This window comes from Camelus dromedarius, chromosome 16 (assembly GCF_036321535.1).
Source record: "Camelus dromedarius isolate mCamDro1 chromosome 16, mCamDro1.pat, whole genome shotgun sequence".
Classification (NCBI taxonomy): Eukaryota; Metazoa; Chordata; class Mammalia; order Artiodactyla; family Camelidae; genus Camelus; species Camelus dromedarius.
In genome coordinates, this window is record NC_087451.1 from 4,914,729 (window position 1) to 4,928,460 (window position 13,732).

Consider the following 13,732-nt stretch of genomic DNA (forward strand, 5'->3'; position numbering starts at 1 on the left):
AACTGGAAAGAATCTTTGTTTTCCCAACAAGCTAAGTGAAGGACGGCTTTCACACACACTTATCTCTCAGAACTGAGCATGTGGAGAGACGTTCGTTCATCTAGCACAAAGGGAACGGGTTGCAGGAGAAACTTTTACTCTGGTTTCTCAGTCTGTTTCCTAGTGCCGGTTTGAAGTTCCTGCAGTTTTCACTGTAAAACCGAGTTGGAGCTAGTACCTCCCCATATATATGTATGGAGTGGAGTTTGCAAGTGAAAAGAAACTTTGTGTTCCCAACAAGCTAGGTGAAGGACGGCTTTCACACACCTTATATCTCAGAAATTAGCATGTGGAGAGACGTTCGTTCATCTAGCACCAAGGGAACGTGTTGCAGGAGAAACTTTTTCTCTGGTTTCTCAGTCTGTTTCCTAGTGCCGGTTTGAAGTTACTGCTGTTTTCACTGTAAAACCGAGTTGGAGCTAGTACCTCCCCATATATATGTATGGAGTGGAGTTTGCAACTGAAAAGAAACTTTGTGTTCCCAACAAGCTAGGTGAAGGACGGCTTTCACACACACTTATCACTCAGAACTGAGCATGTGGAGAGACGTTTGTTCATCTAGCACCAAGGGAAGGGGTTGCAGGAGAAACATTTACTCTGGTTTCTCAGTCTGTTTCCTAGTGCCGGTTTGAAGTTCCTGCAGTTTTCACTGTAAAACCGAGTTGGAGCTAGTACCTCCCCATATATATGTATGGAGTGGAGTTTGCAAGTGAAAAGAAACTTTGTGTTCCCAACAAGCTAGGTGAAGGACGGCTTTCACACACCTTATATCTCAGAACTTAGCATGTGGAGAGAGGTTCGTTCATCTAGCACCAAGGGAACGTGTTGCAGGAGAAACTTTTTCTCTGGTTTCTCAGTCTGTTTCCTAGTGCCGGTTTGAAGTTCCTGCTGTTTTCACTGTAAAACCGAGTTGGAGCTAGTACCTCCCCACATATATGTATGGAGTGGAGTTTGCAAGTGAAAAGAAACTTTGTGTTCCCAACAAGCTAGGTGAAGGACGGCTTTCACACACAATTATCTCTCAGAACTGAGCATGTGGAGAGACGTTCGTTCATCTAGCACAAAGGGAACGGGTTGCTGGAGAAACTTTTACTCTGGGTTCTCAGTCTGTTTCCTAGTGCAGGTTTGAAGTTCCTGCAGGTTTCACTGTAAAACCGAGTTGGAGCTAGTACCTCCCCATACATATGAATGGAGTGGAGTTTGCAACTGAAATGAAACTTTGTGTTCCCAACAAGCTAGGTGATGGACGGCTTTCACACACACTTATCTCTCAGAACTGAGCATGTGGAGAGACGTTCGTTCATCTAGCACAAAGTTAACGGGTTGCAGGAGAAACTTTTCCTCTGGTTTCTCAGTCTGCTTCCTAGTGCCGGTTTGAAGTTCCTTCAGGTTTCACTGTAAAACCGAGTTGGAGCTTGTAACTCCCCATATATATGTATGGAGTGGAGTTTGCAACTGAAAGAAACTTTGTGTTCCCAACAAGCTAGGTTAAGGATGGCATTCACACACACTTATCCCTCAGAAGTGAGCATGTGGAGAGACGTTCGTTCATCTAGCAAAAAGGGAAGGGGTTTCAGGAGAAACTTTTACTCTGGTTTCTCAGTCTGTTTCCTAGTGCCGGTTTGAAGTTCCTGCAGTTTTCACTGTAAAACCGAGTTGGAGCTAGTAACTCCCCATATATATGTATGGAGTGGATTTTGCAACGAAAGAATCTTTGTGTTCCCAACAGGCTAGGTGAAGGACGGCTTTCACACACACTTATCTCTCAGAACTGAGCATGTGGAGAGACGTTCGTTCATCTAGCACAAAGGGAACGGGTTGCAGGAGAAACTTTTACACTGGTTTCTCCATCTGTTTCCTAGTGCCGGTTTGAAGTTCCTGCAGTTTTCACTGTAAAACCGAGTTGGAGCTAGTACCTCCTCATATAGATGTATGGAGTGGAGTTTGCAAGTGAAAAGAAACTTTGTGTTCCCAACAAGTAGGTGAAGGACGGCTTTCACACACACTTATCTCTCAGAACTGAGCATGTGGAGAGACGTTCGTTCATCTAGCACAAAGGGAACGGGTTGCAGAAGAAACTTTTCCTCTGGTTCTCAGTCTGTTTATTAGTGCCGGTTTGAAGTTCCTGCTGTTTTCACTGTAAAACCGAGTTGGAGCTAGTAACCCCCCATATATATGTATGGAGTGGAGTTTGCAACTGAAAGAAACTTTGTGTTCCCAACAAGCTAGGTGAAGGACGGATTTCACACACACTTACCTCTCAGAACTGAGCATGTGGAGAGACGCTCGTTCATCTAGAACAAATGGAACATCTTTCAGGAGAAACTTTTACTCTGGATTCTCAGTCTGTTTCCTAATGCCGGTTTGAAGTTCCTGCAGTTTTCACTGTAAAACCGAGTTGGTGCTAGTACCTCCCCATATATATGTATGGAGTGGAGTTTGGATTGAAAAGAAACTTTGTGTTCCCAACAAGTTAAGTGAAGAACGGCTTTCACACACACTTATCTCTCAGAACTGAGCATGTGGAGAGACGTTCGTTCATCTAGCAAAAAGGGAACGGGTTGCAGGGGAAACTTTTACTCTGGTTTCTCAGTCTGTTTCCTAGTGCCGGGTTGAATTTCCTGTAGTTTTCACTGTAAAACCGAGATGAAGCTAGTACCTCCCCATATATATGTATGGAGTGGAGTTTGCAAGTGAAAAGAAACTTTGTGTTCCCAACAAGCTAGGTGAAGGACGGCTTTCACACACACTTATCACTCAGAACTGTGCATGTGGAGAGACGTTCGTTCATCTAGCACAAAGGGATCGGGTTGCAGGAGAAACTTTTACTCTGGTTTCTCAGTCTGTTTCCTAGTGCCGGTTTAAAGTTCCTGCAGTTTTCACTCTAAAACCGAGTTGGAGCTAGTAACTCCCCATATATATGTATGGAGTGGAGTTTGCAACTGAAAGAAACTTTGTGTTCCCAACAAGCTAGGTGAAGGACGGCTTTCACACACACTTATCTCTCAGAACTGAGCATGTGGAGAGACGTTCGTTCATCTAGCACAAAGGGAACGGGTTGCAGGAGAAACTTTTACTCTGGTTTCTCCGTCTGTTTCCTAGAGCCGGTTTTATGTTCCTGCAGTTTTCACTGTAAAACCGAGTTGGAGCTTGTACCTCCCCATATAGATGTATGGAGTGGAGTTTGCAAGTGAAAAGAAACTTTGTGTTCCCAACAAGCTAGGTGAAGGACGGCTTTCACACACACTTATCTCTCAGAACTGAGCATGTGGAGAGACGTACGTTCATCTAGCACAAAGGGAACGGGTTGCAGGAGAAACTTTTCCTCTGGTTTCTCAGTCTGTTTATTAGTGCCGGTTTGAAGTTCCTGCAGTTTTCACTGTAAAACCGAATTGGAGCTAGTAACCCCCCATATATATGTATGGAGTGGAGTTTGCAACTGAAAGAAACTTTGTGTTCCCAACAAGCTAGGTGAAGGACGGCTTTCACACACACTTACCTCTCAGAACTGAGCATGTGGAGAGACGTTCGTTCATCTAGAACAAATGGAACATGTTTCAGGAGAAACTTTTACTCTGGATTCTCAGTCTGTTTCCTAATGCCGGTTTGAAGTTCCTGCAGTTTTCACTGTAAAACCGAGTTGGTGCTAGTACCTCCCCATATATATGTATGGAGTGGAGTTTGGAAGTGAAAAGAAACTTTGTGTTCCCAACAAGTTAAGTGAAGGACGGCTTTCAAAAACACTTATCTCTCAGAACTGAGCATGTGGAGAGACGTTCGTTCATCTAGCAAAAAGGGAACGGGTTGCAGGGGAAACTTTTACTCTGGTTTCTCAGTCTGTTTCCTAGTGCCGGTTTGAAGTTCCTGTAGTTTTCACTGTAAAACCGAGTTAGAGCTAGTACCTCCCCATATAGATATATGGAGTGGAGTTTGCAAGTGCAAGGAAACTTTGTGTTCCCAACAAGCTACGTGAAGGACGGCTTTCACACACACTTATCTCTCAGAACTGAGCATGTGGAGAGACGTTCGTTCATCTAGCACAAAGGGAACGGGTTGCAGGAGAAACTTTTCCTCTGGTTTCTCAGTCTGTTTATTAGTGCCGGTTTGAAGTTCCTGCAGTTTTCACTGTAAAACCGACTTGGAGCTTGTAACCCCCCATATATATGTATGGAGTGGAGTTTGCAACTGAAAAAAACTTTGTGTTCCCAACAAGCTAGGTGAAGGACGGCTTTCACACACACTTACCTCTCAGAGCTGAGCATGTGGAGAGACGTTCGTTCATCTAGAACAAATGGAACATGTTTCAGAAGAAACTTTTACTCTGGATTCTCAGTCTGTTTCCTAATGCCGGTTTGAAGTTCCTGCAGTTTTCACTGTAAAACCGAGTTGGAGCTAGTACCTCCCCATATATATGTATGGAGTGGAGTTTGCAAGTGAAAAGAAACTTTGTGTTCCCAACAAGCTAGGTGAAGGACGGCTTTCACACACCTTATATCTCAGAACTTAGCATGTGGAGAGACGTTCGTTCATCTAGCACCAAGGGAACGTGTTGCAGGAGAAACTTTTTCTCTGGATTCTCAGTCTGTTTCCTAGTGCCGGTTTGAAGTTACTGCTGTTTTCACTGTAAAACAGAGTTGGAGCTAGTACCTCCCCATACATATGAATGGAGTGGAGTTTGCAACTGAAAAGAAACTTTGTGTTCCCAACAAGCTAGGTGATGGACGGCTTTCACACACACTTATTTCTCAGAACTGAGCATGTGGAGAGACGTTCGTTCATCTAGCACAAAGTTAACGGGTTGCAGGAGAAACTTTTCCTCTGGTTTCTCAGTCTGCTTCCTAGTGCCGGTTTGAAGTTCCTGCAGTTTTCACTGTAAAACCGACTTGGAGCTTGTAACTCCCCATATATATGTATGGAGTGGAGTTTGCAACTGAAAGAAACTTTGTGTTCCCAACAAGCTAGGTTAAGGATGGCATTCACACACACTTATCTCTCAGAAGTGAGCATGTGGAGAGACGTTCGTTCATCTAGCAAAAAGGGAACGGGTTGCAGGGGAAACTTTTACTCTGGTTTCTCAGTCTGTTTCCTAGTGCCGGGTTGAATTTCCTGTAGTTTTCACTGTAAAACCGAGATGAAGCTAGTACCTCCCCATATATATGTATGGAGTGGAGTTTGCAAGTGAAAAGAAACTTTGTGTTCCCAACAAGCTAGGTGAAGGACGGCTTTCACACACACTTATCACTCAGAACTGTGCATGTGGAGAGACGTTCGTTCATCTAGCACAAAGGGAACGGGTTGCAGGAGAAACTTTTACTCTGGTTTCTCAGTCTGTTTCCTAGTGCCGGTTTAAAGTTCCTGCAGTTTTCACTGTAAAACCGAGTTGGAGCTAGTACCTCCCCATATATATGTATGGAGTGGAGTTTGCTACTGAAAGAAACTTTGTGTTCCCAAGAAGCTAGTTGAAGGACGGCTTTCACACACATTTATCTCTCAGAACTGAGCATGTGGAGAGACGTTCGTTCATCTAGCACAAAGGGAACGGGTTGCAGGGAAACTTTTACTCTGGTTTCTCAGTCTGTTTCCTAGTTCCGGTTTGATGTACCTGCTGTTTTCACTGTAAAACCGAGTTGGAGCTTGTACCTCCCCATATAAATGTATGGAGTGGAGTTTGCAACTGAAAAGAAACTTTGTGTTCCCAAAAAGCTAGGTGAAGGACGGCTTTCACACACACTTATCTCTCAGAAATGAGCATGTGGAGAGACGTTCGTTCATCTAGCACAAAGGGTACGGGTTGCTGGAGAAACTTTTACTCTGGGTTCTCAGTCTGTTTCCTAGTGCAGGTTTGAAGTTCCTGCAGCTTTCACTGTAAAACCGAGTTGGAGCTAGTACCTCCCCATACATATGTATGGAGTGGAGTTTGCAACTGAAAAGAATCTTTGTGTTCCCAAAAAGCTAGGTGAAGGACGGCTTTCACACACACTTACCTCTCAGAACTGAGCATGTGGAGAGACGTTCGTTCATCTAGCACAAAGGGAACGGGTTGCAGGAGAAACTTTTACTCTGGATTCTCAGTCTGTTTCCTAATGCCGGTTTGAAGTTCCTGCAGTTTTCACTGTAAAACCGAGTTGGTGCTAGTACCTCCCCATATATATGTATGGAGTGGAGTTTGGAAGTGAAAAGAAACTTTGTGTTCCCAACAAGTTAAGTGAAGAACGGCTTACAAACACACTTATCTCTCAGAAATGAGCATGTGGAGAGACGTTCGTTCATCTAGCAAAAAGGGAACGGGTTGCAGGGGAAACTTTTACTCTGTTTTCTCAGTCTGTTTCCTAGTGCCGGTTTGAAGTTCCTGTAGTTTTCACTGTAAAACCGAGATGAAGCTAGTACCTCCACATATATATGTATGGAGTGGAGTTTGCAAGTGAAAAGAAACTTTGTGTTCCCAACAAGCTAGGTTAAGGACGGCTTTCACACACACTTATCACTCAGAACTGAGCATGTGAAGAGACGTTCGTTCATCTAGCACAAAGGGAACGGGTTGCAGGAGAAACTTTTACTCTGGTTTCTCAGTCTGTTTCCTAGTGCCGGTTTGAAGTTCCTGCAGTTTACACTGTAAAACCGAGTTGGAGCTAGTAACTCCCCATATATATGTATGGAGTGGAGTTTGCAACTGAAAGAAACTTTGTGTTCCCAACAAGCTACGTGAAGGACGGCTTTCACACACCTTATATCTCAGAACTGAGCTTGTGGAGAGACGTTCGTTCATCTAGCACCAAGGGAACGTGTTGCAGGAGAAACTTTTTCTCTGGTTTCTCAGTCTGTTTCCTAGTGCCGGTTTGAAGTACCTGCTGTTTTCACTGTAAAACCGAGTTGGAGCTTGTACCTCCCCATATAAATGTATGGAGTGGAGTTTGCAACTGAAAAGAAACTTTGTGTTCCCAAAAAGCTAGGTGAAGGACGGCTTTCACACACACTTATCTCTCAGAAATGAGCATGTGGAGAGACGTTCGTTCATCTAGCACAAAGGGTACGGGTTGCTGGAGAAACTTTTACTCTGGGTTCTCAGTCTGTTTCCTAGTGCAGGTTTGAAGTTCCTGCAGCTTTCACTGTAAAACCGTGTTGGAGCTAGTACCTCCCCATACATATGTATGGAGTGGAGTTTGCAACTGAAAAGAATCTTTGTGTTCCCAACAAGCTAGGTGATGGACGGCTATCACACACACTTATCTCTCAGGACTGAGCATGTGGAGAGACGTTCGTTCATCTAGCACCAAGGGAACGGGTTGCGGGAGAAACTTTTACTCTGGTTTCTCAGTCTGTTTCCTAGTGCCGGTTTGAAGTTCCTGCAGTTTTCACTGTAAAACCGAGTTGGAGCTAGTACCTCTCCATATATATATATGGAGTGGAGTTTGCAAGTGAAAAGAAACTTTGTGTTCCCAACAAGCTAGGTGAAAGACGGCTTACACACACCTTATATCTGAGAACTGGGCATGTGGAGAGACGTTCGTTCATCTAGCACCAAGGAAACGTGTTGCAGGAGAAACTTTTTCTCTGGTTTCTCAGTCTATTTCCTAGTGCCGGTTTGAAGTTCCTGCTGTTTTCACTGTAAAACCGAGTTGGAGCTAGTACCTCCCCATATATATGTATGGAGTGGAGTTTGCAACTGAAAAGAAACTTTGTGTTCCTAACAAGCTAGGTGAAGGACGGCTTTCACACACACTTATCTCTCAGAACTGAGCATGTGGAGAGACGTTCGTTCATCTAGCACAAAGGGAACGGGTTGCTGGAGAAACTTTTACTCTGGGTTCTCAGTCTGTTTCCTAGTGCAGGTTTGAAGTTCCTGCTGTTTTCACTGTAAAACCGAGTTGGAGCTAGTACCTCCCCATACATATGTATGGAGTGTAGTTTGCAACTGAAAAGAAACTTTGTGTTCCCAACAAGCTAGATGATGGACGGCTTTCACACACACTTATCTCTCAGAACTGAGCATGTGGAGAGACGTTCGTTCATCTAGCACAAAGTTAACGGGTTGCAGGAGAAACATTTCCTCTGGTTTCTCAGTCTGTTTCCTAGTGCCGGTTTGAAGTTCCTGCACTTTTCACTGTAAAACCGAGTTGGAGCTAGTAACTCCCCATATATATGTATGGATTGGATTTTGCAACTGAAAGAAACTTTGTGTTCCCAACAAGCTAGGTGAAGGACGGCTTTCACACACACTTATCTCTCAGAAGTGAGCATGTGGAGAGACGTTCCTTCATCTAGCACAAAGGAAACGGGTTGCAGGAGAAACTTTTCCTCTGGTTTCTCAGTCTGTTTCCTAGTGCCGGTTTGAAGTTCCTGCAGTTTTCACTTTAAAACCGAGTTGGAGCTAGTAACTCCCCATATATATGTATGGAGTGGAGTTTGCAACTGAAAAGAATCTTTGTGTTCCCAACAAGCTAGGTGATGGACGGCTTTCACACACACTTATCTCTCAGGACTTAGCATGTGGAGAGACGTTCGTTCATCTAGCACCAAGGGAACGGGTTGCGGGAGAAACTTTTACTCTGGTTTCTCAGTCTGTTTCCTAGTGCCGGTTTGAAGTTCCTGCAGTTTTCACTGTAAAACCGAGTTGGAGCTAGTAACTCCCCATATATATATATGGAGTGGAGTTTGCAAGTGAAAAGAAACTTTGTGTTCCCAACAAGCTAGGTGAAAGACGGCTTTCACACACCTTATATCTGAGAACTGGGCATGTGGAGAGACGTTCGTTCATCTAGCACCAAGGAAACGTGTTGCAGGAGAAACTTTTTCTCTGGTTTCTCAGTCTGTTTCCTAGTGCCGGTTTGAAGTTCCTGCTGTTTTCACTGTAAAACCGAGTTGGAGCTAGTACCTCCCCATATATATGTATGGAGTGGAGTTTGCAACTGAAAAGAAACTTTGTGTTCCTAACAAGCTAGGTGAAGGACGGCTTTCACACACACTTATCTCTCAGAACTGAGCATGTGGAGAGACGTTCGTTCATCTAGCACAAATGGAACGGGTTGCTGGGGAAGCTTTTACTCTGGGTTCCCAGTCTGTTTCCTAGTGCAGGTTTGAAGTTCCTGCTGTTTTCACTGTAAAACCGAGTTGGAGCTAGTACCTCCCCATACATATGTATGGAGTGGAGTTTGCAACTGAATAGAAACTTTGTGTTCCCAACAAGCTAGATGATGGACGGCTTTCACACACACTTATCTCTCAGAACTGAGCATGTGGAGAGACGTTCGTTCATCTAGCACAAAGTTAACGGGTTGCAGGAGAAACATTTCCTCTGGTTTCTCAGTCTGTTTCCTAGTGCCGGTTTGAAGTTCCTGCACTTTTCACTGTAAAACCGAGTTGGAGGTAGTAACTCCCCATATATATGTATGGAGTGGATTTTGCAACTGAAAGAAACTTTGTGTTCCCAACAAGCTAGGTGAAGGACGGCTTTCACAAACACTTATCTCTCAGAACTGAGCAGGTGGAGAGACGTTCGTTCATCTAGCACAAAGGGAACGGGTTGCAGGAGAAAATTTTCCTCTGGTTTCTCAGACTGTTTCCTAGTGCCGGTTTGAAGTTCCTGCAGTTTTCACTTTAAAACCGAGTTGGAGCTAGTAACTCCCCATATATATGTATGGAGTGGAGTTTGCAACTGAAAGAAACTTTGTGTTGCCAACAAGCTAGGTGAAGGACTGCTTTCACACACACTTATCTCTCAGAACTGAGCGTGTGGAGAGACGTTCGTTCATCTAGCAAAAAGGGAACGGGTTGCAGGAGAAACTTTTACTCTGGTTTCTCCGTCTTTTTCCTAGTGCCGGTTTGAAGTTCTTGCAGTTTTCACTGTAAAACCGAGTTGGAGCTAGTACCTCCCCATATAGATGTATGGAGTGGAGTTTGCAAGTGAAAGAAACTTTGTGTTCCCAACAAGCTAGGTGAAGGACGGCTTTCACACACACTTATCTCTCAGAACTGAGCATGTGAAGGGACGTTCGTTCATCTAGCACAAAGCGAACGGGTTGCAGGAGAAACTTTTACTCTGGTTTCTCAGTCTGTTTCCTAGTGCCGGTTTGAAGTTCCTGCAGTTTACACTGTAAAACCGAGTTGGAGCTAGTAACTCCCCATATATATGTATGGAGTGGAGTTTGCAACTGAAAGAAACTTTGTGTTCCCAACAAGCTACGTGAAGGACGGCTTTCACACACCTTATATCTCAGAACTGAGCTTGTGGAGAGACGTTCGTTCATCTAGCACCAAGGGAACGTGTTGCAGGAGAAACTTTTTCTCTGGTTTCTCAGTCTGTTTCCTAGTGCCGGTTTGAAGTACCTGCTGTTTTCACTGTAAAACCGAGTTGGAGCTTGTACCTCCCCATATAAATGTATGGAGTGGAGTTTGCAACTGAAAAGAAACTTTGTGTTCCCAAAAAGCTAGGTGAAGGACGGCTTTCACACACACTTATCTCTCAGAAATGAGCATGTGGAGAGACGTTCGTTCATCTAGCACAAAGGGTACGGGTTGCTGGAGAAACTTTTACTCTGGGTTCTCAGTCTGTTTCCTAGTGCAGGTTTGAAGTTCCTGCAGCTTTCACTGTAAAACCGTGTTGGAGCTAGTACCTCCCCATACATATGTATGGAGTGGAGTTTGCAACTGAAAAGAATCTTTGTGATCCCAACAAGCTAGGTGATGGACGGCTATCACACACACTTATCTCTCAGGACTGAGCATGTGGAGAGACGTTCGTTCATCTAGCACCAAGGGAACGGGTTGCGGGAGAAACTTTTACTCTGGTTTCTCAGTCTGTTTCCTAGTGCCGGTTTGAAGTTCCTGCAGTTTTCACTGTAAAACCGAGTTGGAGCTAGTACCTCCCCATATATATATATGGAGTGGAGTTTGCAAGTGAAAAGAAACTTTGTGTTCCCAACAAGCTAGGTGAAGGACGGCTTACACACACCTTATATCTGAGAACTGGGCATGTGGAGAGACGTTCGTTCATCTAGCACCAAGGAAACGTGTTGCAGGAGAAACTTTTTCTCTGGTTTCTCAGTCTGTTTCCTAGTGCCGGTTTGAAGTTCCTGCTGTTTTCACTGTAAAACCGAGTTGGAGCTAGTACCTCCCCATATATATGTATGGAGTGGAGTTTGCAACTGAAAAGAAACTTTGTGTTCCTAACAAGCTAGGTGAAGGACGGCTTTCACACACACTTATCTCTCAGAACTGAGCATGTGGAGAGACGTTCGTTCATCTAGCACAAAGGGAACGGGTTGCTGGAGAAACTTTTACTCTGGGTTCTCAGTCTGTTTCCTAGTGCAGGTTTGAAGTTCCTGCTGTTTTCACTGTAAAACCGAGTTGGAGCTAGTACCTCCCCATACATATGTATGGAGTGGAGTTTGCAACTGAAAAGAAACTTTGTGTTCCCAACAAGCTAGATGATGGACGGCTTTCACACACACTTATCTCTCAGAACTGAGCATGTGGAGAGACGTTCGTTCATCTAGCACAAAGTTAACGGGTTGCAGGAGAAACATTTCCTCTGATTTCTCAGTCTGTTTCCTAGTGCCGGTTTGAAGTTCCTGCACTTTTCACTGTAAAACCGAGTTGGAGCTAGTAACTCCCCATATATATGTATGGATTGGATTTTGCAACTGAAAGAAACTTTGTGTTCCCAACAAGCTAGGTGAAGGACGGCTTTCACACACACTTATCTCTCAGAACTGAGCATGTGGAGAGACGTTCGTTCATCTAGCACAAAGGAAACGGGTTGCAGGAGAAACTTTTCCTCTGGTTTCTCAGTCTGTTTCCTAGTGCCGGTTTGAAGTTCCTGCAGTTTTCACTTTAAAACCGAGTTGGAGCTAGTAACTCCCCATATATATGTATGGAGTGGAGTTTGCAACTGAAAAGGATCTTTGTGTTCCCAACAAGCAATTTGATGGACGGCTATCACACACAATTATCTGTCAGGACTGAGCATGTGGAGAGACGTTCGTTCATCTAGCACCAAGGGAACGGGTTGCGGGAGAAACTTTTACTCTGGTTTCTCAGTCTGTTTCCTAGTGCCGGTTTGAAGTTCCTGCAGTTTTCACTGTAAAACCGAGTTGGAGTTAGTACCTCCCCATATATATATATGGAGTGGAGTTTGCAAGTGAAAAGAAACTTTGTGTTCCCAACAAGCTAGGTGAAGGACGGCTTACACACACCTTATATCTGAGAACTGGGCATGTGGAGAGACGTTCGTTCATCTAGCACCAAGGAAACGTGTTGCAGGAGAAACTTTTTCTCTGGTTTCTCAGTCTGTTTCCTAGTGCCGGTTTGAAGTTCCTGCTGTTTTCACTGTAAAACCGAGTTGGAGCTAGTACCTCCCCATATATATGTATGGAGTGGAGTTTGCAACTGAAAAGAAACTTTGTGTTCCTAACAAGCTAGGTGAAGGACGGCTTTCACACACACTTATCTCTCAGAACTGAGCATGTGGAGAGACGTTCGTTCATCTAGCACAAAGGGAACGGGTTGCTGGAGAAACTTTTACTCTGGGTTCTCAGTCTGTTTCCTAGTGCAGGTTTGAAGTTCCTGCTGTTTTCACTGTAAAACCGAGTTGGAGCTAGTACCTCCCCATACATATGTATGGAGTGGAGTTTGCAACTGAAAAGAAACTTTGTGTTCCCAACAAGCTAGATGATGGACGGCTTTCACACACACTTATCTCTCAGAACTGAGCATGTGGAGAGACGTTCGTTCATCTAGCACAAAGTTAACGGGTTGCAGGAGAAACATTTCCTCTGGTTTCTCAGTCTGTTTCCTAGTGCCGGTTTGAAGTTCCTGCACTTTTCACTGTAAATCCGAGTTGGAGGTAGTAACTCCCCATATATATGTATGGAGTGGATTTTGCAACTGAAAGAAACTTTGTGTTCCCAACAAGCTAGGTGAAGGACGGCTTTCACACACACTTATCTCTCAGAACTGAGCATGTGGAGAGACGTTCGTTCATCTAGCACAAAGGGAACGGGTTGCAGGAGAAAATTTTCCTCTGGTTTCTCAGTCTGTTTCCTAGTGCCGGTTTGAAGTTCCTGCAGTTTTCACTTTAAAACCGAGTTGGAGCTAGTAACTCCCCATATATATGTATGGAGTGGAGTTTGCAACTGAAAGAAACTTTGTGTTCCCAACAAGCTAGGTGAAGGACTGCTTTCACACACACTTATCTCTCAGAACTGAGCATGTGGAGAGACGTTCGTTCATCTAGCACAAAGGGAACGGGTTGCAGGAGAAACTTTTACTCTGGTTTCTCCGTCTGTTTCCTAGTGCCGGTTTGAAGTTCTTGCAGTTTTCACTGTAAAACCGAGTTGGAGCTAGTACCTCCCCATATAGATATATGGAGTGGAGTTTGCAAGTGAAAATAAACTTTGTGTTTCCAACAAGCTAGGTGAAGGACGGCTTTCACACACACTTATCTCTCAGAACTGAGCATGTGGAGAGACGTTCGTTCATCTAGCACAAAGGGAACGGGTTGCAGGAGAAACTTTTGCTCTGGTTTCTCAGTCTGTTTATTAGTGCCGGTTTGAAGTTCCTGCAGTTTTCACTGTAAAACCGAGTTGGAGCTAGTAACCCCCCATATATATGTATGGAGTGGAGTTTGCAACTGAAAGAAACTTTGTGTTCCCAACAAGCTAGGTGAAGGACGGCTTTCACACACACTTACCTCTCA